General features: G+C 46.8%; 1 pseudogene; it reads left to right on the top strand.

Moving 5' to 3' along the window:
• The first annotated feature begins 5,132 nt into the window (after positions 1-5,132).
• LOC146813091 (olfactory receptor 8H3-like) overlaps positions 5,133-23,201 on the top strand; it is a 37,870-nt pseudogene continuing 19,801 nt past the window's right edge.

The following is a 23,201-nucleotide window of genomic DNA, read 5'->3' as shown; positions in this document are numbered from 1 at the left end:
GCTGGGCAAAGCAGAGGAGAAGCGTCCATCCTGATACGAGACGCTGAAATCCCTGCAGCAGACACTCCAGCACGCAGTGGTCTGACATCCCTTGAGGGTGTCCAGTTCATCAGGCAATGGGGTTGGCTCTTTTCTAGGGAGATTCTTGGCTATACACCTACATACATGCTAGGTACACTTAGATACATCTAGTTAGGGTTTTCATCTTAGGAGTATGCATGATTATTGCCTTGTATCTTTATGCCTGCATATATTCACTGTTTTAGCACTATGGTAGAATTCTAACTTTTATTCACGCCATCAGTCGGTGCTTGTAATCGTATATGTTTGTTGCTGTCCCATGGTTGTTGCAGCACACGTATTTTGTGCAAGAATGGCGCTGGTTGAATAAATGCTTATTGAAAACGTCCCCAACATTTATTCTGTGTATCTCTCTGGGACAAATTGAGCACGAGTGACTGAGCGAAAAGTACTGTACTGTTTCCATGATCCCTGAGGGGTCGGGATGGTCATGTTTGATAGTTGCCAGAAGCTATTTATTCCCTGGTAACGTTGAGGGGCTTATAGTGGCACTGTGAGCTAGCTGGTCTACAAGCAAAAACATCCTTTGTGGGTGTCTGAAATCAATCTGGACACCAAACCCTTGGTTTATGTTGTATAAATGCGCAGATCCTATATAGATTTGTAGGAACTACACAACATGGTGCCACCAACGTTCATTTGGTTCTTATTGAATGGTCAAATCTGAGTAGTTCAGTTGTGCTTTTTTCAGAAATCCCTACTCATATTTACCCATAGACGTCTGGTGTGGGGAGGGAAAATCTGCAGCAGCTGAGTAGGTATATACTATGTATTAGCTATAGGTATATTCAAGCTTGAAGGATTATAGCTCCACATTGTGCAAATCTTATCTCTTTCCAGTACTAAAAACATCCATGAAAAATGTCTGTCCAGGATGGCTCTGCAGCTGCATTAAATGCAATGCAGCTGAGGAAGGAGAGCAGGAATGTGCTATAAACATTTCAGAAAATTGAAGAAACGCACTTACTTTACTATTAGCAGATTTTGGGGTCCCAGCATTAGCTGTTACCTTCGTTATTAAGGCTCACGAGGCATTCAGAACAGAGGTATTCTATTGTTGATTTAAAGTCCCTCCTGCAGATGCATGCACACATACATTTCATTCTTATAATCCAGATGAATTACTGTAAGAATATTCTCCATGCGAGGACATAGAAGTCCTGTTAACATACCAAGAACATATAAATTGGTTTAAAGGTTTAAAGGCAGCCTCCCCATACCACAGATAAAGTGAGACACGGTCTGCTCAGCAGCGACCGGGCGACTTCGCCAGTTCTAACTGCTTACACACAGCATCCAGAGATTGGCACATTGCCAGCAGCAGACTTATGCCCATTTCACAGAGAAATAATAAAACTTTATGTAAATCTTACACAGTTCGTAATGCAAACACTCACACTTCAACCGCCATGGGTTACTTAAACAGGTCAACTACAAGGAACCGCCTTGAAAATCACCCCACAAATGCTGAACACTATAATGGGAAGAATGCTCACTAAACATGAGCAAATGCCATTCTGGATAGCACAGAAAATAGCATAGCTAGAGGCAGTTTTTCCACACACTGGTCTGCAAGAAAAACACATAATATTGACAATTAGCTTGCCAATTGGGAAAGGTTCCACAATAGAGGATTATACCAATTGTGGTACAGTCTTTACTGCCGTGTAACCCAAATCTTAGCCTCAATTTAAAAAGAAGAAGGTAGATGGCCTTAAGATAGGGAAATCCTAGGCTACTGAGGACTCAACGTCTGAATGGGGAATGGGCTCTGACGATGCTAGACAGTGCAGCAGAAGTAAGAATAGCCCACCAGAACCTGATGACATTTCTGGTGGCAGCAGCGTTGAATGAGCATATCACGGTGGAAACACCTGATACACGGGTAAGTGTCCCACACCGTTTACACAAAATAACGCTTCAAATGGGGTGACATACCCAGCAAAATGAAAGGTCTATTTTGGGAGAACCTGACATATGGATACGACAGTCTTTTGGATGAAAAAGACTGGCCACCTGAGTCTACTATTGATTGCCCAAAAGGAGAAGCCTTAATATTATCAGCCTTCTCCACCCTCATTCCAGAATCACTATAACACACACACACAGGAGTGGGTGGTAGCACTAGCTCCTGCATTATTCCGCAATCATGTAGGGTAGGATGCTGAGTCACCTCTGTGAGAAGCTGGGTTTCTGTTCCAGAAACCCCCCACTTTTTGCCAGACTTAATGTGCCCTGGGTCACTGCCAATCAGGTTCCCAGGGCCTGTGTATTTCCCCCAAAAATGTTACTCACAGGTCAGCCCCTGGTGCATGGTATCACAGGTACCCATGGCACTGTGACTAGGGAAGACCCCGAAGGGCTACAGCACTTATTGTGCCCCCTTTAGAGGCCCTGTACCTCTACACATACACATACTGCCTTTGTAGGCTACGTGTCTTGGTGCAGTAAGAGTCGACTTTCACACATCCCTGTGTGCCATGCCTACAACCCACTGCCCTGGCATAGATCAGTCAACCCTCTAGCTGGGTGCACTATACCAGTGGTAAGGGTTCATGTGCATGAGCCCTGTGCCCCCACAGTGTTTAAGTCCATTCTTAGACATTGTAAGTGCAGTGCTCACATTAAGAGTATACAGTGCTAGGAGATTGTCATTATAAACTCCACAGCATCATAATGGCTACAATGAAAACTGAGAAGTGTGGTATCAAAGTTCTCAGCACATTAAACAAACACTGATGCCAGTGTGGGATTTAACAATAAATGCACACAGAGGGCATCTTAGAGATTCCCCCTGAAAAGTGGCCTACCACTAGTTTCCAGCTACCACCACCAGACAAGTTTCTGGACCCCTGGACCCCTGAAACAATGCACATCATGGGATGAGGTGCCAAGCCTCCTCCCCAGAATGGGCAGGGTCCACAAAGGGGAAGTTTCAAAGGCTTGCTGTCTGTGTGACCATCCCCGGGCCACTTGCAGCTTTCAGCAACTGGTCCCCACAGGTTCTGACCCCCACTTTGGGCAGGAGAACCGGTGGGAAAAACAAGTAAGAAAGAAAGGCGTGCCCACCTCTGCCAACTCTACCCCTCAGGTGGGGGAGGTGAGGTGAGGTGAAGTGCAACTCTCAGTCCCAGCCATCTTACAGATAGGGGGACCCAGCAAACCAGAGGGAAGCCTATGCCCCCTCCCACCTGCAACAACCCTTAATATAGTATTTAGGGGGCACCCCGAACCTTGCTTCCTCAGACAAGAAACCAGAAGAAGAAATGAAGAAGAAGGACCGAACAGCCGTGCCACAGCTAACAAAAGGAGGATGTCCACTGACTTGTCCCCAACCCTACCGGCCTGTCCCCACCTATAACCTGCTCCAGCGAAATCCCGGTGTGTCCTGCTGCCAGCAACCTCGAGAAACCCGGAAGACCTGCCTGCCTTCCATCCTGTGAACATCAGATTTGTTGAACAACAGACTCCAGCTCCGCAAGAATCTGCAAGTTTGCACCAGTCTGCACCCAACACCCATGGCCCAAGTTCGCGTAGCCCAACACCAAGAGGAGGTCTCCCTGGTGATCCTGATCTGAGATCTGGCGACCACTGACCTGCCTCAAGCCTCCAGCCGATGCCTGCAGCCTCAAACTGGAAGGTCCCCCCAACCATGACCAGGAGCTGGTAAGAAGATCCGGCCCTAAGAGGCACGCCTGCACCCGACGCCCCACTGCCTTGGGTGGCCCAACCGACGGTGCCTAACCAACTCCCAACATTCCAACTTACCTCTCTAAGTGGTGGTCGCACCCAGAAGACCTTCGTCCCAGAGCCTGCAGTGTGTTTGCAACCCGGAGAATCCCCATTGAAAGCTACAGGGCACCCAACGCCAAAACAGCACTGTGCACCCGGCCGCCCCAATGCCGCTGAGGGTGCATCTTTTGTGCTGGCCTATACCCCCATTTGTCCTGAGCTTAAGTCCGGGAACTTTGCTCCCACAACCCAGTGGCCTGCTCTCAGCAGCCACCAACCAGAGGCCTCCTATCCCCCGTTGGATAACATCTGGCCTCTGCACTCTGCACTCGGCTGCCCTAGTGCCGCTGAGGGTGTAACAAGAGTGCATCTTTGACCATGAGTCTAACCCCAGAATACCAACTCCCAGAACAAAGTACTTACATTTGAACAGATAACACTATTTTCCTACATAGGATAAAATTGACTGTTTTTCTATCAAAGTTTCTGTGTGGAGTTGGAAAATCTAAGAAATCCTTTTACAACTGTACTAAATAATAAAAACACTTTTACTTACCTGTTTACAGGAAATGTGCTAGTGTAGTATCTAGGTATACTACACCATGTGAGAAAAGTAATCTGAAAGTAATTTACTGGTCATTTTACTAAAAAGCTCATTCAATGTATACATACTGTATTTTCAAAGCATTGGATTCCTCAGTAACAGTACTGTAAATCAAAACAAAGTGCATATACCATTGCAATCCAAACTATGTTACACCTGTATATTTACTGCAAAGTATGTATCACTTACCTGTGCCAGGCTTGCTTGGTTCTAGGAAATAAAATATCTAAGAGAATATTTTTATACAAAAACAATTGGTCTGAAGTTCAGTCTTTGAGTGTGTCAATTCATTTGCTGACTCAGTGTGTATAACAATTTCTTAACACTGTCCTCTGATAAAGCCTTACTGCTCGGCCACCACTACCACAAATATAGAGTGAGTTGATATCTACTTTACCTCTGCCTACCTTTTGGGTTCCACTGAACTCTGTGCACACTATACCTCACTTTGGTATAGTATATACAGAGCCAGCTTACTACATTGGTGGATCAGCGGTGGGATATACAACTTCGCATTTGTTGGACTAACTTGGTTACCACCTGGTCACACTACAGAACTCTTAAATTCTCTTTAGAAATAAGATTTATTTCAAATTGGCATTTTCGCAATATTACTAAAAGTCTTGTTAGGGCCTTGGTTAAGTCCCTTTAGAATTTGAGAAAAATAAAAGGTCACTTTAGCTTGGGATAAGAGGGGTTAGAAACATTTTGAACTATGTCTCCTAACAAGAACCCAGCTGTTAGTGAAAATAACCGCAATGACATAGAGGACCAGGTTGAGGAGCTTGATTTCACCCCTTACCTTCACTTGACTTTGAAGAAGGTAAGGTCCTTATTTAAAATAAAAAACATAACCATGGGGTCCCATCCCACCAAAAAAAGCTCAGGAGCTATTGTCTGGGTATGCTAAGGACTACCCATCTAAAAATGGTGAAGACCAAACAGATGAGGAAGAAGATGGAGGGGATAAGGATGCAGTCCAATCCCCCCACCCACTTCATAGGGAGAGAAGGGCACCAGTGGCCCTAAATCCAAGCATATGCCCCCTCCCACTGATGGGTGGCATAATAGGAGATGTACCCACCCCAAGGAAGGGACCCATTGATCCTAGCCTTTACTTACCTGTAACGCCCCTAAATCTAGTATTTAGGCGGCACCCCAAACCTTGCTTCCTCGGACAATAAACCAAAAGAAGAAAAGAAGAAGAAGGACCGAACAGCCGTGCTGAAGCTAACAAAAGGAAGAAACCCACTGAAGTAGCCTCAGCCCTACCGGCCAGTCCCCACCTCGAACCTGCTCCAGCGAAATCCCAGTGTGTCCTGCCGCCAGCAACCTCGAGAAACCCGGAGGACCTGCCTGCCTTCCATCCCAAAGACTCTGTCTCCCTTGAACACCGTATTTGTTCAACAACAGACTCCAGCTCTGCAAGGATCCGCGAGTTTGCACCACTCTGCACCCGACGCCCATGGCCCGAGTGGCCCAACACCGAGAGGGGGCCTCCCCGTGCTGACCTGAGATCAGGTGGCCCCTGACCTGCCTCAAGCCTCCAGCCGACGCCTGCAGCCTCAAACTGGAAGGTCCCTCCAACCGTGATCAGGAGCTGGTAAGAAGATCCGACCCTAAAAGGCACCCCTGCACCTCATGCCCCAAGGCCTTGGGTGGCCCAACCGACAGTCCCTAACCAAGCCCCAACATCCCAACTTACCTCTCCAAGTGGTAGTCGCACCCAGAAGACCTTCGTCCCCGAACCTGCAGTGTGTTTGCAACCCAGAGACTCCCCATTGAAAGCTACAGGGCATTTGACGCCAAAACAGCACTCTGCACCCGGCCCCCCCAGTGCTGCTGAGGGTGCATATTTTGTGCTGGCCTAAACCCCCATTTGACCTGAGGTTAAGTCCAGTAGCTTTGCTCCCACAACCCAGTGCCCTGCTCATCAGCTGCCACCAACCGTAGTCCCCCTATCCCCATTGGATAACATTGGGCCTCAACACTCTGCACCCGGCCAGCCTAGTGCCGCTGAGGGTGTGACACGAGTGCATCCCTGACCCTGGGTGACCCCTGAGTCTAACCCCAGAATACCAATTTCCACAACAAAGTACATACCTTTGAATCGACAACACTATTTTCCTCCATAGGATAAAATTGACTGTTTTTCCATGAAAAGTTTCTAAGTGTGGAGTTGGAAAATCTAAGAAATTCTTTTACAACTGTACTAAATAACAAAAACAATTTCACTTACCTGTTTACAGGAAATGTTCCAGTGTATAGTACACTGTGTAAGAAAAGTAATCTGAAAGTAATATATTGGTCATTTTACTGAAAAGCCTTTTCAAAGTATATGTATTGTATTTCCAAAGCATGGCATTTTTCAGTAACAGTGCTGTAAATCAAAACACAGTGCACATACAATTACAATCCAAACTGTTACTACTGTATATGTACTGCAAAGTATTTATCACTTACCTGTGCCAGGCTTGCTTGGTTCTAGGAAATAAAATAACTAAAAGAATATGTTTATACGAAAACAATTGATCTGAAGTTCAGTCTTTGAGTGTGTGGATTCAATTGCTGACTGTGTACAACAAATGCTTAACACTGTCCTCTGATAAAGCCTTACTGCTTGACTACACTACCACAAATAGAGAGTGAGGTGCTATCTACTTTACCTCTGCCTAACTTTTGGGTTCCACTGGACTCTGTGCACACTATACTTCCCTTTGGTATAGTATGTACAGAGCCAGCTTCCTCCAACCTCACCATGTATTCCCTTTGAAACTACTCCAACTCCACTAAGGCAGTACCCAATAAAACATGACGCAAAGAAACAAGTCAGAAAGATCCTAGATCCACTAGAATACCAAGTGTTTTTTTAAAAATTGCACCTCTTCCATGAATAATCCTTTGTTTACCATAATGAAACCTGACAATTCATACCATCTAGTTTTAGACTACAGGCATTTGATCACATGCACAAAAACATTTGCAGTACAAAATTCACACAGTGCCGCATTAATAAATAACATTGTGCGGAAGAAATACCAACGGCATTAGATATCGCAAATGGATTTTTTGGGCCAAAATATAGCGCCTGAAAGCAGATAATACATTTTCCCTCACCGTCCTCTACCGAAATCCACCCTCCTTTCAGCCCACCACTCTTACCTACACGGGCTGCCGCTAGTAAAAACACAGGTATTCCTGCAGTACGAACAAGAATATCCTATATTGAATGAAATGATGCCTCTAGATCAGTATGAATACATAATTTACATTGACAGATCTGCTCAGCCAACTGTAAGAAGTAAACAGCAAGACAGTGCCACATGTACAATTGTAAAGGGACGTATGCGGGACGGTATGTTGCGTCCTAGCAATACACAGACTCAGTTTCTAGGAGATTGCACAGCACAGTTGGCAGAACTAAAAGCCCTGATACTGGCATTAAAAAATCCAGATCTGTAATTCCCCACACTAATTGTGAGCGATTAATTTTACTGTGTCCAGTCATACAACAAATAAGACTATTGGGGACAGGATTGTTTTTAGAGATTCTGAAGGTTGCACAATAAAGCACAAGTGGCTTTGGGAACAAGTGGCAGAGTTGGAAAAAGGCTTGCCAAAGGCTTATGTAATTTACACATTGAGTTGTCAGTGTGTTGGCGTGCACGTTGAAGGGAATTCACTGGCTGATGAAGCCGCCAAGCCGACAGTGAGAACTGCTGACATTGCTGCAATCACTCATTCTAGCACAAGAGTGGATGGAAAGATAATGGTAGCTGTCAACGCTACGCATAATAACAGCTCAGACTTGCCAAAAGGCGTTCCACTCAAGTACACCTATGAATTAAATGCACTAAATATTGTGTTTGCTCAAATTCCAGGAGTAGGGGATAGAGTAATACCAAACATGGATCGCAGATTAGCTTTATTTCTAGCTGCACATGAGGGTATGGGTTCAGCACATTTAGGTATCACTGTAACAGTTTCACTTCTGAAACACTGTTATTGGTGGCCAGGTCTTACCAAGCAGACCAAGGGCTTTGTCCTTATGTGCGACATATTTCAACAGAAGAAGTGTTCCACCATAGCATGTCCACCACAAACACCATTACTAATATCAGACAGACCTCTTGCATGTGTCTATTTGGACCACTGCGGCCCCTTACAATCTGGCGGTGCTTACAGGTACCTCCTGTTGGCAGTTGATTCATGCTCTAGATTCCTGTGAGATTGGACCCAGCACTCAGCTTTTTTGCGAGTCTTTATATGGACATCCGCAATTGTCAAATTACATTCTGACTGTGGCCCTGCGTTCAGCTCTCAGGCTTACAAAGAAGCTATGGGAAGTTTGGGTGTGGTCTTGCAGTACTAATCTCTATGTCATCTCGAGGGAAATTTGATTGTGGAGAGGAAAGACCAGGACTTAATGCAATCGTTAACAGCAAGGGTATTAGGCTCGGGTGGCAGTTGGGTCAATCACCTATGTTGGGTCCAGAGGGCACTTAATAAGATGCCAAGAAGCTCCCTGAGAGGCCGTACTCCATATGAGGTCTTGTTTGGGATTAGAATTTGGGTACCCAGCCATGACTGTTGCAGCACAGTGGCTGATGAAAAAGCAGTTGACATCAATGATTGTTTGGCTGTTTTACAGGAACTCAATGAATTCCAGGCATTACAAAGCAACGTCCAAGTAAAATACACCTCCACTGGGGAGTGAAAGCTGTTCCAGCAAGACCTGCCTGGGTCCAGAAGGTTGGGGACCTGGTAAGAGAGAACATTGTAGACAAAAAAGTATTTGGGCCATCTTACAGACTGCCTGCACCTGTCCTGGCTGTTGAAGGAACAAGAACAGTACTTCTTCCACCTCTTGCTGACAAAAAAGAAAAGAGATTCATCTCCATTCATCTTATCAAACCACGCTGTGGGACCGATACTGAATTTCAGGCTGTGTGGGCTCCGGGGTAGTAGCCAATCTCCTCTTACTACCATCCAGGAAGTTCAGACAGAAAGATTAATAACTTTTGAAGATTCTACTATACAAAGTAATGGAGGTACCAAAAAGGGAATGGAACTCGTACCTGTTGAAATCGACAGGTTGCAAATTAAAATGAAACACAGATCTCAATTCGGCCTAATACTGACAGCTATGTGAATATATCTCGAAACGAGTCATCTGCCAGTTCTACAAAACCTGCCGAGCTACCAAAGATAGATCGAACAACGTCTGGCTACTTCAATGATTTTGATGCCTTTTCTCCCTGCCAGCTTCTGTTACCTGCAAAGAAAAGATACATGACATCTACCGTTGGCTGAAAAAGACTTACTTTTTTTCTGCCTAGCTATAGCTCTGGATTGCAATTAGTCTACTTTTGCTGGACGTCTGGATGGGTGTAGTGACTGTCTTTTTCCTGCTCTTGAATGGACACTGTCTCCCAGAACACTCCACAGTACCACATTTGAACTTGGTCCTGAAACCACATTCATCATCTCATCGTGAACGAAGAGACCCGTCCTTCATGAACATTTCAGTAGTTCCCGTTCCTGAAAGAATAGTTTGGGATAGGGTTTATATGATGTATTTTGTCCCACTGAACTTTTGAAAATACGACAGTTGTTAAAAATATCTTTGTATTATATCATCACCTCCAGTACTTTCTCTGATGATTGGGACTTTGAAACTGTAAATACTATGCTGTCTGATTTAAAACAATCTGTTGAAGTCTTTAGTAATGAATTATATGATTATACACGTGATTTTGACACATGTATTGTTACCAACACTATGGTCATCATTTCTTGCACAAAGCAAGTATCTGACATAATGTTTTCACCTACCATCGATGGGAACATTGCCAGACCCCACAGAAAGGTAGTTCACAAATGTTTTCACAGAAATGTGCGCATTTTTCTGGATTTAACACTTCAGACCTGACATCTTATTATCATAATTAGTGCCTACACTTGCAAGGAAAAATATGCTCACCAACATGAAACAGATATATTCTGATTCCTTTATTTCCCAGCTGTCTTTATAGGGTTTCAACTTTTGGAGGGACCCCATAGACACAAAATCTGTCTGTGGGACTAAAGATTGGCAAGTTCAGGGAACTGAGGCATTATTTAGAGCATGTCTCATACCACAGCAGATTATCTTCCTGAACAACACAGTGCAACAGACTTCCTGTCTTGGACTATCCAAAATCAAGGAATTGAACACACTTCACATTCCCTCACTCAAACACTTTGAGGGGTGGCGTAACTATACACAACATAGTGAGGATACGGTAGATGACATTATACATGATGGTTCATCTAATTCTTCAGACCCTTATTGAAAGGGATGGTTGGTTTGGCCTATCAATGCAAATAATTGTCAGTCAAGGTTCAGGGGTACCACCGAAGAATATAGTATCCATAGGCCTGATCAACGAACATACAAGGGTGGTGCCATCTTACTGTGTTGGGAAGTTGTGCCTAGAGTGGCCAAAAATCTCAACACTGTCCTAGGTGAAACAACACTCATCCTTACTCTCAGACGACATGGATTTTAGGGATTTTTTGTTAGATCCCCAGAAAACATGTCATAAGCGCTTCTTATCTTCTATTTACAACGAAGTATGGAAAATCTCTCAACAGGAGGCTGCGGACAGATTAGGTGAACTTGACAGGGTCATCCTAGAAAAGGCATTTGCCATGGTCGACAGTGGTATGACCACACTAACATCCAGGATTTATTCACTGGGCAACATTGTATCTTCTGCAATAGATATATTACAACAGGATTTGTCTATTCTTCAACAAGAACAATCGCAGTTGCAATACATTCTAGCTGGACGCTACACTCATTGTGTTCTGGTCACGTGCCCTGGCGGTATACCAACAGTATGTCACTGTTTCCTGCATGCAACCTGACAGAAAGACAGCCAACCATGGCATCAAGAGAGGCAAAATATACAATGCTGCACATTGAAAAATTGGACCAATTACTTTTCACCGTGCCTAAGTCACCTTCCACAGAATGGTTAATCCATGGCCACATTACACTGCCAGTAATGACGTTCCAATTTTAATACTGTCTACATTATCAACAGGTAGGCAGGTATGAAGCGTTGGGAGAGAGATACATACACGAATCTTAGGAATTATCTTGCAGGTTCAGATGCAGAAATATAGGGCCTGACTCACAAACGTAATCTGAGAGAAAATCCTAAATTTACGACTTTCGGTCTTCACAAAAGGCATTTAGTAGTAGTAAAATTAGGTCTCCTAGCTTTACTAGTACTAAACTGGGACAAAATTCTAACTTTATGACTTTCGGTATTCACAAAAGGTATTTAGTAGTAGTAAAGTTAGGAATCACTGAAGTTTTTCACAGTGGTTCTGACTGTGAGAGTTCTTTTAGTGGGTCTTTAATTTGTCAGGAAATTATGCTTCACGGAGCATGTAATGCTTTGGTTGCAAACCTATTATGTCACTTGAAAGGATCCCTAGCTGCTGTGGTTCATCCGGTGTTCAAACTGCTCTCAAATGGGAGTTATTTGATGTTGATTGATCAAGGTTGTTGTGGGATGCTGCCATTCGTCGCATATCTGGTCACAGTAAGTTCCAGGGTTACTTGTTGTATGCAAGTATTGTTTCTACCGACCTACAAATTCAGGGAGGTGCCACTATGGCCTTCAATGAATGTTTACCTTATACGGTTTGATTCTCTGAACAGACTGAAAGCCATACTTTTACAGTAGGATATGGCCTTAACCTCAGTCCGAGAGACGTTTGATCTCCAGGTTGCAAGTTCTTCAGCTGACATACAGGCGAACTAACTTCCCGCTCCATTTCATGTTGATGTTGCCATTCTTAGAGCCACCATAGCATGCTTCTGCTCCTGTTGGAATGGACACTGGCTCTACAACAGGCACACAGGTGCTAAATGCTTTGTCAGGGGCCGTAGTGGGAACCAGAGAAGATCACCTTTGCTCCATTGACCTGATCCAAGCTGTGTTACAAGGATCGTAATCTGTGAAAAGACATGCAGCAGTGATGTTAGTGGGTGGCAAAATGGCTGTGCAAAGGCCTCACCTTCCTTCCTGGATACCATCTCTCTAGGGGTCAGTTTATGTAACATACACGTTCAGGAAAGGCCTAAAGGATGATGAGGAAGGAGGTGGAGTTAAAAGATTTTGAAGGAAAAGATGGCAGCTGGATAGAGTGACTGGTCGAGAGCTCTGCGTTCTCCAAGCGATAGAACCCATGGAGTTTGCAACCCACCATGTGTTATAATGATTGAGTACTCCTTAATTGCAGCATAGGGTAGGAATGCACAAAAAGAGAAGTCAAAACTCACCGGGGACCAAAAGTGGCGGAGCAGGAGTGAAGCCTGAGCCTGATATACTAGAATACTATAGAGGTTTCCAATTCAAACATATGAGGGTATTACTAAATGAATATGAGATATATCCCGCCTACCTACAAGCAATGGTCAAAGCAGAAGGAAACAGTTATTTGTATAAATTTCGCCATCCAAAGAACTTAAAAAAGGTTAAACTGAAGATTCTATTATCAGCAGCAAAATTGTGGCACCAAGTGAGGAGATTGCAAAAATTCCATATTACAGTGAATTCGCTCCTACATGGGATTCACCAAGGACCCCAGAATGTCTCAAGGATAGGCTAGCAATCCCACTGATGGAAGCAGTAATAACTAAATGGGGTCAACTGATAGAGGGTAACAACATCATCGATTGGGACCAACTGGTAATCAAAACAAACGGTGCAATATCGAAGTTTAAATATTAACAACTATCAAGCTGGGTGAAGAGCCTGAGAGAATGTGTAAAAGGGAATAGAGAATTGGAGAAGAAACAACAGGAAGGCAGGACTCCAAAAAAAGAAGTCTGACGTTGGTACTGGGCTCTTATATAAGCTGGCGATGAACATTTCACAGTCCCAATTGCGATCTGGGGCAAAGAACTTCCGTCGCTGGATATCCAAAACAGATGACAAGTATCTATGACTAAATGTTGGTACATTGTAAAATCTGCCGCCTGAAAGACAAATCATTGGTTTACCACACATAGAGCCTACTGGTCACCGAAGAGGTTATCCAAATTTAGCAGGCAGATGGTGAAAAGTTGTCCAAAATTTGGAGAAGAGAGGGCGGACGACATGCACATGTTCCGGCAGTGCCCCCAGCTCGAAAAAATATGGGATGAAGAGGGTAAGGTCTTAGCGAATCTACTGGATCAACCAATAGACCTCCTACTTTTTGGGGTGGGTCATAATGACAAAGGCTTTCCCAAGCTGAATAAGAAACAGGGAAACCTACTTTTTCTATTAATACTGCTTGCCAGAAGGGAAATCTGCATTAAATGGATAAGTCCTATCCCTCCTGCACAATGGGAATGGCTAGCATCTGTTCACAGGGAAAACAAGCTGGATAGAAGTGGGAGGCAAGGTAAAAGGTATAACTTCTGGTAAATTTGGGAACAATTGAACCAGACAACATAAAGAACTAGTTGGCGTAAAGGATGTCCAATGATTAACCAACCGCAATAATCGACAAGCAAAGTACTTGTACGAGTAGCCATTATGGCTAGCTCCCCCCCACCGACTAGGTTTATTGGTAGTGGAAATAAAGGGACCCTGACAACTCATAGAAAGAATCTCTCTTACCCCGATCACATATAAGAGACAGACATGTGTAGGAACAGGATGGTCAAGGGTCCCCTTACATAATGAGGACTTAAAGGCATACATGTTCAGAGGGAGCAGCAGACATCCTCGTCGCCGCAGAGAAAATCCATTGAAGCCAGTAGCATCACCTGCATCGAGCGGAGCACGACAAGTGCAAAACCAAGTAATCAACTCCCATTCAAAGCAGAGCAAATAGACGCAATCCCAATCATTTCCCCAAGAGCCACGGAGGGACCACTAAATCTCCCCCCTACCTCCAGTTTACCACATTAGGAGCAGTATCACCCAAAAACCCTTAGGTGAATACCCAACAGAAACCACACAAAACAAGCCCACAGCAAGCCCAAAACCCTGAATTTTCTAGACAAAGGTTGTGACCTACATCACCCAACTCTATCAGAGAGAACCTTATTATATGTGCAGGGACCAGAGGGACAAAACATTGCTATTTATCCACAAAGCCCTTAAAAACCACTACACTGCCCCTCCTGTCCCACACACACACAAATGAGTAGGTCAAAAGGTACAGCCTATATCGATAAGTAGCACCCACACAAACTTGTAGGTAAAAAGGTACTACATGTATCAATAAATAGAACACCTTCCTACACATACATCAGATGTAGGGGCGAGACTAATGCTCCCACAAAAATAAGTAGTTAAATAACCCCAATGATCCCTGTGCCCAAACAAATTGTTCCATAAAATCTTTCCTCTGCCCTGAGAGGGGAGGACCAAAATGACCCCAGAATGAAAGCCCTAAGTTGATCTGTGAATAAGATCTCCCCATTCTTTGAAACACTGCTCCATATAGTATCACCCTGCAGCACCCCACTAAAAAGGTTTTGTGCAAATTGAGCTACAGAGCAGACCTCTAAAACAAGCACAAGAATTTCCCAGAAACTGCATACCAATATCTGTTTTTTTCCAAGCTAACTCACAAACCACAGTCTTATCCAACAGGTCTGAGATTGAGCCGCATGTGCACCATCTTACAGTAGGCCACCACCTCTTCAGCCAAAGCACCTAAAAGACATCAAAGAGGCCCAATTGCTCAAGAATAAAGACTACAGACTGACCTTATGGACACTTATTATGAACAGACCCTTTGTTTTACTACCCAGGCAAAGACACCTCCAGCCACCCAGACAACAGACATCTTCCATGAAGACCATTCCATGACCTACAGATATTTCACAAGATATGTATTTTTGTATATCTGTACACTTTCTGTTTAGCGTGGGTATACTCGTGCACATCCGAAGCTAATAGTAAGCCTTGTCATATGGAACCTATCTCGATATTCTTACAGCGCTTGAGTAGGGAGCTCTCCCATCTCACATGTATGAACACTGAACCGAATGCTAGCATCCCACATGCACTTCACAGAATACTCCTACACAACACATCATATCAGCATATGACTTCCATGCGCATTCAAACGACAAACAGGTTTTACTTATTGCAAGAAATGCTCTGGAAAAAGAAACATCTCTCATCTGCTTGTACCTATGTTGGATGAGGGCCAAGATACAATCTAAGTGAGTAGAACCCCGTGAAGCAGCAGTAAATTTCACCCAGTATGAGACCAACCCCACAGCACTGTACCTCTTCACTGAACCTAGCAATATTCAAGCTGAGCTAGACAGGATGTGCAGAAGGGGCAACATAGGGGAGAACACTGTTTGACCCAAAGACTTTGTAGAAAAGAGGTTCTTGGAGATAGGAAAACCACCACACCAGTGTACAAATAAATCCACTCCTGCCTCCATCTATGGTCCTAGCTCAGCCCTTAACATATTAGGGTTACAACAAACAAGTGATGGACGGAATGCTGACAATGCAGACATTCTCCCCCAGTCAAGAGATCTGGGTTAAATCCATCGTTCTTTTGCCCACTACGCCACCCCAGTTTAGACATGGCCATATGCAAATCAGTCTTGACCCTGTGCCTCATGGGAACAGTCCAGCCCGAACTGCCAAGCCATGTCTTCCCTGGACCAGAATCAAGCATCCTAGGACCGGTTTCTGGCTATCAGCCGTCATCAGCCAGGATAGCTTGACTCCAGTGGCGTAGTGAGCACGGGTCCCACGTCTGGGAATACCCATCCCACTTAGGGCGAAAAGCGTTACAACAAACAAGTGATGGACGGAATGCTGACAATGCAGACATTCTCCCCCAGTCAAGAGATCTGGGTTAAATCCATCGTTCTTTTGCCCACTACGCCACCCCAGTTTAGACATGGCCATATGCAAATCAGTCTTGACCCTGTGCCTCATGGGAACAGTCCAGCCCGAACTGCCAAGCCATGTCTTCCCTGGACCAGAATCAAGCATCCTAGGACCGGTTTCTGGCTATCAGCCGTCATCAGCCAGGATAGCTTGACTCCAGTGGCGTAGTGAGCACGGGTCCCACGTCTGGGAATACCCATCCCACTTAGGGCGAAAAGCGTTACAACAAACAAGTGATGGACGGAATGCTGACAATGCAGACATTCTCCCCCAGTCAAGAGATCTGGGTTAAATCCATCGTTCTTTTGCCCACTACGCCACCCCAGTTTAGACATGGCCATATGCAAATCAGTCTTGACCCTGTGCCTCATGGGAACAGTCCAGCCCGAACTGCCAAGCCATGTCTTCCCTGGACCAGAATCAAGCATCCTAGGACCGGTTTCTGGCTATCAGCCGTCATCAGCCAGGATAGCTTGACTCCAGTGGCGTAGTGAGCACGGGTCCCACGTCTGGGAATACCCATCCCACTTAGGGCGAAAAGCGTTACAACAAACAAGTGATGGACGGAATGCTGACAATGCAGACATTCTCCCCCAGTCAAGAGATCTGGGTTAAATCCATCGTTCTTTTGCCCACTACGCCACCCCAGTTTAGACATGGCCATATGCAAATCAGTCTTGACCCTGTGCCTCATGGGAACAGTCCAGCCCGAACTGCCAAGCCATGTCTTCCCTGGACCAGAATCAAGCATCCTAGGACCGGTTTCTGGCTATCAGCCGTCATCAGCCAGGATAGCTTGACTCCAGTGGCGTAGTGAGCACGGGTCCCACGTCTGGGAATACCCATCCCACTTAGGGCGAAAAGCGTTACAACAAACAAGTGATGGACGGAATGCTGACAATGCAGACATTCTCCCCCAGTCAAGAGATCTGGGTTAAATCCATCGTTCTTTTGCCCACTACGCCACCCCAGTTTAGACATGGCCATATGCAAATCAGTCTTGACCCTGTGCCTCATGGGAACAGTCCAGCCCGAACTGCCAAGCCATGTCTTCCCTGGACCAGAATCAAGCATCCTAGGACCGGTTTCTGGCTATCAGCCGTCATCAGCCAGGATAGCTTGACTCCAGTGGCGTAGTGAGCACGGGTCCCACGTCTGGGAATACCCATCCCACTTAGGGCGAAAAGCGTTACAACAAACAAGTGATGGACGGAATGCTGACAATGCAGACATTCTCCCCCAGTCAAGAGATCTGGGTTAAATCCATCGTTCTTTTGCCCACTACGCCACCCCAGTTTAGACATGGCCATATGCAAATCAGTCTTGACCCTGTGCCTCATGGGAACAGTCCAGCCCGAACTGCCAAGCCATGTCTTCCCTGGACCAGAATCAAGCATCCTAGGACCGGTTTCTGGCTATCAGCCGTCATCAGCCAGGATAGCTTGACTCCAGTGGCGTAGTGAGCACGGGTCCCACGTCTGGGAATACCCATCCCACTTAGGGCGAAAAGCGTTACAACAAACAAGTGATGGACGGAATGCTGACAATGCAGACATTCTCCCCCAGTCAAGAGATCTGGGTTAAATCCATCGTTCTTTTGCCCACTACGCCACCCCAGTTTAGACATGGCCATATGCAAATCAGTCTTGACCCTGTGCCTCATGGGAACAGTCCAGCCCGAACTGCCAAGCCATGTCTTCCCTGGACCAGAATCAAGCATCCTAGGACCGGTTTCTGGCTATCAGCCGTCATCAGCCAGGATAGCTTGACTCCAGTGGCGTAGTGAGCACGGGTCCCACGTCTGGGAATACCCATCCCACTTAGGGCGAAAAGCGTTACAACAAACAAGTGATGGACGGAATGCTGACAATGCAGACATTCTCCCCCAGTCAAGAGATCTGGGTTAAATCCATCGTTCTTTTGCCCACTACGCCACCCCAGTTTAGACATGGCCATATGCAAATCAGTCTTGACCCTGTGCCTCATGGGAACAGTCCAGCCCGAACTGCCAAGCCATGTCTTCCCTGGACCAGAATCAAGCATCCTAGGACCGGTTTCTGGCTATCAGCCGTCATCAGCCAGGATAGCTTGACTCCAGTGGCGTAGTGAGCACGGGTCCCACGTCTGGGAATACCCATCCCACTTAGGGCGAAAAGCGTTACAACAAACAAGTGATGGACGGAATGCTGACAATGCAGACATTCTCCCCCAGTCAAGAGATCTGGGTTAAATCCATCGTTCTTTTGCCCACTACGCCACCCCAGTTTAGACATGGCCATATGCAAATCAGTCTTGACCCTGTGCCTCATGGGAACAGTCCAGCCCGAACTGCCAAGCCATGTCTTCCCTGGACCAGAATCAAGCATCCTAGGACCGGTTTCTGGCTATCAGCCGTCATCAGCCAGGATAGCTTGACTCCAGTGGCGTAGTGAGCACGGGTCCCACGTCTGGGAATACCCATCCCACTTAGGGCGAAAAGCGTTACAACAAACAAGTGATGGACGGAATGCTGACAATGCAGACATTCTCCCCCAGTCAAGAGATCTGGGTTAAATCCATCGTTCTTTTGCCCACTACGCCACCCCAGTTTAGACATGGCCATATGCAAATCAGTCTTGACCCTGTGCCTCATGGGAACAGTCCAGCCCGAACTGCCAAGCCATGTCTTCCCTGGACCAGAATCAAGCATCCTAGGACCGGTTTCTGGCTATCAGCCGTCATCAGCCAGGATAGCTTGACTCCAGTGGCGTAGTGAGCACGGGTCCCACGTCTGGGAATACCCATCCCACTTAGGGCGAAAAGCGTTACAACAAACAAGTGATGGACGGAATGCTGACAATGCAGACATTCTCCCCCAGTCAAGAGATCTGGGTTAAATCCATCGTTCTTTTGCCCACTACGCCACCCCAGTTTAGACATGGCCATATGCAAATCAGTCTTGACCCTGTGCCTCATGGGAACAGTCCAGCCCGAACTGCCAAGCCATGTCTTCCCTGGACCAGAATCAAGCATCCTAGGACCGGTTTCTGGCTATCAGCCGTCATCAGCCAGGATAGCTTGACTCCAGTGGCGTAGTGAGCACGGGTCCCACGTCTGGGAATACCCATCCCACTTAGGGCGAAAAGCGTTACAACAAACAAGTGATGGACGGAATGCTGACAATGCAGACATTCTCCCCCAGTCAAGAGATCTGGGTTAAATCCATCGTTCTTTTGCCCACTACGCCACCCCAGTTTAGACATGGCCATATGCAAATCAGTCTTGACCCTGTGCCTCATGGGAACAGTCCAGCCCGAACTGCCAAGCCATGTCTTCCCTGGACCAGAATCAAGCATCCTAGGACCGGTTTCTGGCTATCAGCCGTCATCAGCCAGGATAGCTTGACTCCAGTGGCGTAGTGAGCACGGGTCCCACGTCTGGGAATACCCATCCCACTTAGGGCGAAAAGCGTTACAACAAACAAGTGATGGACGGAATGCTGACAATGCAGACATTCTCCCCCAGTCAAGAGATCTGGGTTAAATCCATCGTTCTTTTGCCCACTACGCCACCCCAGTTTAGACATGGCCATATGCAAATCAGTCTTGACCCTGTGCCTCATGGGAACAGTCCAGCCCGAACTGCCAAGCCATGTCTTCCCTGGACCAGAATCAAGCATCCTAGGACCGGTTTCTGGCTATCAGCCGTCATCAGCCAGGATAGCTTGACTCCAGTGGCGTAGTGAGCACGGGTCCCACGTCTGGGAATACCCATCCCACTTAGGGCGAAAAGCGTTACAACAAACAAGTGATGGACGGAATGCTGACAATGCAGACATTCTCCCCCAGTCAAGAGATCTGGGTTAAATCCATCGTTCTTTTGCCCACTACGCCACCCCAGTTTAGACATGGCCATATGCAAATCAGTCTTGACCCTGTGCCTCATGGGAACAGTCCAGCCCGAACTGCCAAGCCATGTCTTCCCTGGACCAGAATCAAGCATCCTAGGACCGGTTTCTGGCTATCAGCCGTCATCAGCCAGGATAGCTTGACTCCAGTGGCGTAGTGAGCACGGGTCCCACGTCTGGGAATACCCATCCCACTTAGGGCGAAAAGCGTTACAACAAACAAGTGATGGACGGAATGCTGACAATGCAGACATTCTCCCCCAGTCAAGAGATCTGGGTTAAATCCATCGTTCTTTTGCCCACTACGCCACCCCAGTTTAGACATGGCCATATGCAAATCAGTCTTGACCCTGTGCCTCATGGGAACAGTCCAGCCCGAACTGCCAAGCCATGTCTTCCCTGGACCAGAATCAAGCATCCTAGGACCGGTTTCTGGCTATCAGCCGTCATCAGCCAGGATAGCTTGACTCCAGTGGCGTAGTGAGCACGGGTCCCACGTCTGGGAATACCCATCCCACTTAGGGCGAAAAGCGTTACAACAAACAAGTGATGGACGGAATGCTGACAATGCAGACATTCTCCCCCAGTCAAGAGATCTGGGTTAAATCCATCGTTCTTTTGCCCACTACGCCACCCCAGTTTAGACATGGCCATATGCAAATCAGTCTTGACCCTGTGCCTCATGGGAACAGTCCAGCCCGAACTGCCAAGCCATGTCTTCCCTGGACCAGAATCAAGCATCCTAGGACCGGTTTCTGGCTATCAGCCGTCATCAGCCAGGATAGCTTGACTCCAGTGGCGTAGTGAGCACGGGTCCCACGTCTGGGAATACCCATCCCACTTAGGGCGAAAAGCGTTACAACAAACAAGTGATGGACGGAATGCTGACAATGCAGACATTCTCCCCCAGTCAAGAGATCTGGGTTAAATCCATCGTTCTTTTGCCCACTACGCCACCCCAGTTTAGACATGGCCATATGCAAATCAGTCTTGACCCTGTGCCTCATGGGAACAGTCCAGCCCGAACTGCCAAGCCATGTCTTCCCTGGACCAGAATCAAGCATCCTAGGACCGGTTTCTGGCTATCAGCCGTCATCAGCCAGGATAGCTTGACTCCAGTGGCGTAGTGAGCACGGGTCCCACGTCTGGGAATACCCATCCCACTTAGGGCGAAAAGCGTTACAACAAACAAGTGATGGACGGAATGCTGACAATGCAGACATTCTCCCCCAGTCAAGAGATCTGGGTTAAATCCATCGTTCTTTTGCCCACTACGCCACCCCAGTTTAGACATGGCCATATGCAAATCAGTCTTGACCCTGTGCCTCATGGGAACAGTCCAGCCCGAACTGCCAAGCCATGTCTTCCCTGGACCAGAATCAAGCATCCTAGGACCGGTTTCTGGCTATCAGCCGTCATCAGCCAGGATAGCTTGACTCCAGTGGCGTAGTGAGCACGGGTCCCACGTCTGGGAATACCCATCCCACTTAGGGCGAAAAGCGTTACAACAAACAAGTGATGGACGGAATGCTGACAATGCAGACATTCTCCCCCAGTCAAGAGATCTGGGTTAAATCCATCGTTCTTTTGCCCACTACGCCACCCCAGTTTAGACATGGCCATATGCAAATCAGTCTTGACCCTGTGCCTCATGGGAACAGTCCAGCCCGAACTGCCAAGCCATGTCTTCCCTGGACCAGAATCAAGCATCCTAGGACCGGTTTCTGGCTATCAGCCGTCATCAGCCAGGATAGCTTGACTCCAGTGGCGTAGTGAGCACGGGTCCCACGTCTGGGAATACCCATCCCACTTAGGGCGAAAAGCGTTACAACAAACAAGTGATGGACGGAATGCTGACAATGCAGACATTCTCCCCCAGTCAAGAGATCTGGGTTAAATCCATCGTTCTTTTGCCCACTACGCCACCCCAGTTTAGACATGGCCATATGCAAATCAGTCTTGACCCTGTGCCTCATGGGAACAGTCCAGCCCGAACTGCCAAGCCATGTCTTCCCTGGACCAGAATCAAGCATCCTAGGACCGGTTTCTGGCTATCAGCCGTCATCAGCCAGGATAGCTTGACTCCAGTGGCGTAGTGAGCACGGGTCCCACGTCTGGGAATACCCATCCCACTTAGGGCGAAAAGCGTTACAACAAACAAGTGATGGACGGAATGCTGACAATGCAGACATTCTCCCCCAGTCAAGAGATCTGGGTTAAATCCATCGTTCTTTTGCCCACTACGCCACCCCAGTTTAGACATGGCCATATGCAAATCAGTCTTGACCCTGTGCCTCATGGGAACAGTCCAGCCCGAACTGCCAAGCCATGTCTTCCCTGGACCAGAATCAAGCATCCTAGGACCGGTTTCTGGCTATCAGCCGTCATCAGCCAGGATAGCTTGACTCCAGTGGCGTAGTGAGCACGGGTCCCACGTCTGGGAATACCCATCCCACTTAGGGCGAAAAGCGTTACAACAAACAAGTGATGGACGGAATGCTGACAATGCAGACATTCTCCCCCAGTCAAGAGATCTGGGTTAAATCCATCGTTCTTTTGCCCACTACGCCACCCCAGTTTAGACATGGCCATATGCAAATCAGTCTTGACCCTGTGCCTCATGGGAACAGTCCAGCCCGAACTGCCAAGCCATGTCTTCCCTGGACCAGAATCAAGCATCCTAGGACCGGTTTCTGGCTATCAGCCGTCATCAGCCAGGATAGCTTGACTCCAGTGGCGTAGTGAGCACGGGTCCCACGTCTGGGAATACCCATCCCACTTAGGGCGAAAAGCGTTACAACAAACAAGTGATGGACGGAATGCTGACAATGCAGACATTCTCCCCCAGTCAAGAGATCTGGGTTAAATCCATCGTTCTTTTGCCCACTACGCCACCCCAGTTTAGACATGGCCATATGCAAATCAGTCTTGACCCTGTGCCTCATGGGAACAGTCCAGCCCGAACTGCCAAGCCATG

Source organism: Triturus cristatus, chromosome 7 (genome assembly GCF_964204655.1).
Source record: "Triturus cristatus chromosome 7, aTriCri1.1, whole genome shotgun sequence".
Lineage (NCBI taxonomy): Eukaryota > Metazoa > Chordata > Amphibia > Caudata > Salamandridae > Triturus > Triturus cristatus.
The sequence above is the reverse complement of the archived record's forward strand: the minus strand, read 5'-3'. Positions and strand labels throughout refer to the sequence as shown.